Below are 6,000 nucleotides of genomic sequence, written 5' to 3' on the forward strand. Positions count from 1 at the left end.
AGTTGCATTCAGGTTTGCTTAGGTGGGAACCATAGGTGCTGGAGCCATCTCAGCTTAGAGCCTCCCAGCTAACTATTTTATGCCACCAGCCACCGCCATGTTTCAGAGCACCTCTTCCACATCATGAGTCCCTCGCATCCACGGGCCATGTGCATCTAGGTTGTTCTGAGCTGTGCCCACACCCCTGGTGGCCTTCTGGTCATTGCCACGGCAGCTTGTGCCATCATGCAGGTCTTGTTTAGGACAGGCAGACCCTGCTCCAGGGGCCTCAAGTGCCACCTCAGGCCACATTGACAGACACCGCACACACCACGTGCTCTCCTTAGAATTCCAAGGACACACACACAACATGCCTGGCTTTGGCTGCTTGGCCTGGGCCTTCCCCAGGTCTTGATCACTCAAGGGAGAGCCACGGGCTGCCCATCTCAGCAGCAGAGGCTGAAAGGCTCGTGGCTCCTTGGAGCTTAAGGACTGACCATTTGAGGATCTTCCTGAAACAGTCGCACCAGAAGATTCTTAAATATCCTGAATAAACACTGTCAGCCTCTTTCACAAGCGTGGGCTTGGTTGACATGACGTTATGAGGATCAGAGGGTGATGTCATCCTAATTAAAAAGAAAGGGAGGTGTCAACGTGAAGGCGTGTGTAATCTATACCAATCCTGTACGTGCCCTAGAGAATTTCTTGTGCAAGAGACACGTTCATAGCATCACTGTACAAAATAACCAAATATGGGAAATAACTAACTATCCATCAACAGGAGAAAGGATAAACAGAGGTGATTGTACACAGTGGAACACCATCAGCATTAAACTGGATAAATCAGGCTGGCCGGTAGCTCAGGTGGTTAGAGTGCGGTGCTGATAACACCGAGGTCCAGGGTTCGATCCCTGTACTGGCCAACCACACACACACACATACAAAAAAGTAAACTGGATAAATCTCGGAAAAACAGTTCAGGAGGATACACATATTAAACCATTGGAAATATTTTGAAATGGGAAAAATTATTCTATTGTTTAGAGATATAAATGTATGTTTGAAAAGCTATAAAGATGCGCAGGAATAATGAACCAAATTCGGAATAGTGATTACTGTGGGTGAGCACACAGTGAGGGAGAGGTACTCAATCATTTTGTTTGTTTTATTTCATAAGATGGGTGTTAAATAGATCAGCATGTTTGTTATATTCTCTAAATTGCATTATGTGTCTAAAATATTCTGTAATAAGAGGCAAGTTGGAAATCTCAACTTGCTTGCTTAGGAGCATATGGGAAAAAAATAATCTAATAGATTATTAGATCATATTTATGAAAAAAACACAGTGCATCTTTTGTTGGGCGCCTCGTGGGCTTTGGATGTCCAGAAGTCATCTCTTGGCTCCACAGCCATGCAGAGAGCAGATCACAGCTGCGCCCTGGAGCCCTGGGGGGCAAATCCAGTAACCAGCGGCCAGACCAACGTCCATACAGACAGATGGATGTGCAGAGGGCCAGTTCCTAATGCAGCTGCCGGCTGTCCAGTCCTAGTTTGAGAAAACTTTGTGTCCATTCCCTGCAACAGAAACCAGCTTGAGTCTGAAGCAGAAGGAGTATTTATTGTAAGGTTATACGGACATTCTCCAAATCAGCGGGGACTGCAAGAGCTTTGAACTAAGGCAGAATCAAGATTCATGGAGACCTCTGAACACAGCCCGCACTGCCCGCAGACTCCACCATCGTGAATGTCATCTCACTGTCTCTTTGTCCACAGGCTGTGTCAGGAGCGTGGTGGGGACAGGGCCTGAATGGTCACTTGCAGGGACATGGAACTATGTCCCAACAGGCTGCTGGTGGTCAGTCTGGGGATTCAGTCCAGCCTTATGATTCTGTAGATTTTTGCAGAGGCCATTGCTATTACCTGAAAGAAGCTCAGCAAATATTCCTGTATCCCATTTCACTCCAGCCTTGTAACAATCTGAAATTGTTCCACTAAATATTGATTTTTCAAAGGACTCATAATATCGATGCTACTGTGTATTTTTTTTTTTTTTTATCGAATGAAGTCAGAAAGAATACAAACAAAAAATCTTGGTGATCTTAACTGAAATGACTGAACTGATGGGTGATTTTAATTTTATATTTTCCTGTGGAGTTTGGATAGTTTTATAATGATCACATAATTTTAAAAAAACCAAAACACTAGGTGGATTCCATTTGGAATCAACCCTTTATGTTTAGGTTATTTGTGCTGCTATAACAAAATACCTGAGACTGGGTAATATATAAGCAATAGACATTTATCTCTTGTGGTTCTGGAGGATGGGATGTCCCAGAGAAGTAACTGGCAGGTTCGGTGTCTGGTGAAGACTCATTCCTCATATGTGGCACTGGCTGCTTATCCTTCCTCATGGGGCAGAAGAGACAGAAAAGCAAAAAGGGTCTGAGCAAGATCCCTCTAGCCCTTTGATGAGGTTCTAATCCATGATTACAAGGCACTAATCCAAGAGGACAGAGCCGTTATGACTTGATCCCTCCCCCAAAAGGCCCCACCTCTTAATACCACCAGAAAATGACTTATGGAGTATTGCTTTGCTTCCCATGGATTTGTCACCCCTTTTCCCCTGGGTGATGGAGCCACCAAAGATTACTCAAAGCCCATCTCTTCTGAGCAGTGAGAAGCCCCAGAAAGGGGTTAATATCCCATAACTTCCTCAAGCGTGGGGCATTTCTTCCATTTGGGAAACTAACCACGAATTGGGGTTCTCTTCCTGCATTTATTCTCCAGACCAGCAAGTTACAGGAAGACACATAGGTGGGGTTTTGCTAAGTACAGTTTAACAAGTTTGACAGTAGAAGCTGGTAACATTCAGTAAAAACAAGTCAGATGACATTCTGTTAGGCAATTAAGTGATCCACTAACAAAGGCTTGATTTAGCCAACATTCCTTTTCCTACCACAATTTCCCAGGATCTTTATGTATCAATCAGTAACCTGTCTGTCTTTGAGCCAGCAACCTTGCTGTGTTACAATTCTTTATCTTACAGCAGAGCCTCAATAGCCTGGGGAAAATTTCCTGTCCTTTGCAAGGTCAATATTTGAAACTTGCAAGGATTTGGAAAACCAGGCTCTGTGAAGTGCATTTGCTTTGTGCATACTCTACAGTGGAGGGGACACACATTCCAACCACAGCACCCCCCGAAAGAACTGTGGAGATGTGGAGCCCTGTGGCTGACGATATTTATACCTCTAGGTAGAGTTCACTGTCATTTCTGCTTTCATGGTATTGACTTGGATAGAGAAAGGAGTCGATGCTGGGTTTTCTCACTCAATTCAATTAATTAAATATCTGTTGAGTATAAGACCCTTGGCTAGGTGCTCTAGGGATATAAAAATGAGTCTAACAAACTTTCTGCCCTAAAAAGAGCTGGCAGTCTATAAGGGAAGAAAAGACATGTTCACAACTATTTGCCTACCAGATTACAGGTCTAATGTGGTGAGGACACTCGGAAGCCCAGAAGCTTAGAAATAAAGAGAAATAAAGGTCCAGTGTAGGGGCCAGGGTGGCAACAACCAGCTCAAGGAAACCTGGAGAGGTGGGTGGTCTCCCGGGATGCCTTAATGCTGAGCAGAGGGGGCTTTCACTGCGAGGAATCAGGATGGTGAGTCAGGGAGGGGTGGAATAAATAAAATAGTGGAACAGAAGCAGGAAAGTGGAAAAGTTCTGAGCCCCTCCAGGTAAACCCAGGAAGCTGACCCAAATGGGTTGGAATAATGCAATTTTTGCTCTCAAATGGGAGAAGTTTGGTGCCAATTTTTTTTAAGTCTCTTATACATGCATTTGACATTTTAGAAGAATTATTATTACGTTTTAACCACGGATATGGTTTACAAAATAATAATAAAGTAAACTTCATGGCTTTATCTGGGCCTCTGTTTCTTCTCGCCCCGTGTAAATGTGTCAGCCTCCCCTCCTGACGAGTTTGCTCCCTACGTGAAAAATCAAGCAGGATTTAACTTCCTCGAGTAGCACATCAGTCCCCATGTCCTGCTCTGCTCTGCAGGGCTCAGTTGAGTAATTAGCCTGACGGTCCTCTGGCTGCCTGAGGATCAGTGGCTCTGATCCCAAGGAAACGGTCATCAGAGGTGGCCTTGTGGGAACCAGTGAGCTGCAGAGAGCCAGTGAGATGTGCAGGTTGGGCCTCCTTGGCCGGGGACAGCCCTCTCCTGGCACCTGTGTGTCACAGTGAATAGGCCAGTGTGAGTCTAATCCACACATGCAGGGGCGGTGGGGAAAAGAGGTGTCCCCTGTCATTTCTAACTCAGCGCTCACAGAAGCATGCACCCCGTCTGGTTGGCATGCTTGGGGGTGCCTCAGGGTCCTTCCCAGACTTATGCAGGACCTGGGTGTTGGCAGAGGTGCCCTTCAAGTCCTCGAGGCTTCTGTCCACTGGGTGACTGAGACACCATCAGCTGGGTGTGGGCTCTTTAGGCTGGTGGTCTTGGGTCCTGAGAGGGGGCACAAAAGTTTCCTCAAGACTGCCTTTGGCCCCCCATGGCCCCCTCTGCCTCAGGGCACCAAATGGCCATTTAGTTCTGGGGTCTTGCCAACCCCCCCTGTCTCCTACCTAACAGGGCTTTGCAGCCCCCCAACCTGGCCTGTGGAGGGGGTCACTCTCTGGTCCTTGGACAGCTCAGCTGTTCCTCCTGCTTCCGGCCAAGACGTTTCTTCCGTCTACCCTGAATTCTGTTCCCATCTCTGGGGCTTAGGCTTTTGGGAACAACCTACCTCACCCACCCCTTCCTTGAATAGGGAGATATAGGTTAATATCTCAAAATGCCAGCCCCTCTCGTGTGTCTGAAATGAAGGACTGTGGTTTCTCTTTCAAAGACGTCATTGCATGCCAGCCATCGACAGTGCCCATCACAAGACAAGTATGTCCCCACTTCCATAGCCCGTCCCTGCTGCCTCCATAGTAGCAAGAACTGCCACTTCCCGAGGGCCCCCTACACCATGCCAGGCAGTTCTCTAGATGCATACTTACATTATCTCACTGTCTTCCAAACTACACCATGCAGTAGGTGCAATGATACCTATTCTGTGGGTGTGAAAACCCAGGCTGGGGGAGATTGGCAGCTTTCCCAAAGTCATGCTGCAAAGTGACGGCTTTCCTCCAATAGTGACAGTGCTTTTCACAGCCTCTTGTTTGTCACGAAGAGTCTCCCAGTCCCAAAGACAGTCTCTGACTTGGGTTCTGTATTGCTTTTCTTTAGGAAGACACTGTCTGTGCAGAGGTGGTCACGGGAAAGGTCCTGCTCAGGAGGCCCTGGACTCTGGCCAGGTGGGGGTGACTGGGCACCAGGCAGCCCAGGGCATCTGCCTTGAGGAAGGAGGGGGGAGGTCTGAACATCAGTGCAGCTGAGGTCTGAACACCAGCAGGGCCAGGACTAGTGAAAATGCACAGAAGCCTCGATCTGTAGCATTGCACCTGCGTGGCCCTGAGGTTGAGTGCCTTTTCAAATTCTGCACTCTGGGTGCCTCTCTGGCCTCCCTCTAGTCCAGGCTCTGCCCACAAACTTTGAAAAGGTTGGGGAGGTCAAGAGAAGGGGAAAACAAGCCACAGACAGGGAGAAAATATTTGCAAGACATATCTGATTAAAGACTGTTATCCAAAATGCACAAAGAACTCCTAAAATTTAACAATAAGTTTTTAAAAAAATAACAGCTCTATTAAAAAATGAGCAAAAAGTTCTGAACAGGCATCTCACCAGAAAAGATACGTGGATGGCAAATAAGCATATGAAAAGATACTCAACATCATATGTCATTAGGGAAATGCAAATTATAATGGCCATGAGATACCACTACACGCCTATTAGAATGGCCAAAATCCAAAACACTGAGGACACCCAGTGCTGGCAGGGACGTGGGGCAACAGGAACTCTTGTTCATTGCTGATGGGAACGCAAAATGGAACAGCCACTTTTGAAGACAGCTTGGCAGTTTTGTACAAAACTAAAC

The sequence above is a fragment of the Cynocephalus volans genome, chromosome 18 (assembly GCF_027409185.1).
Source record: "Cynocephalus volans isolate mCynVol1 chromosome 18, mCynVol1.pri, whole genome shotgun sequence".
Classification (NCBI taxonomy): domain Eukaryota; kingdom Metazoa; phylum Chordata; class Mammalia; order Dermoptera; family Cynocephalidae; genus Cynocephalus; species Cynocephalus volans.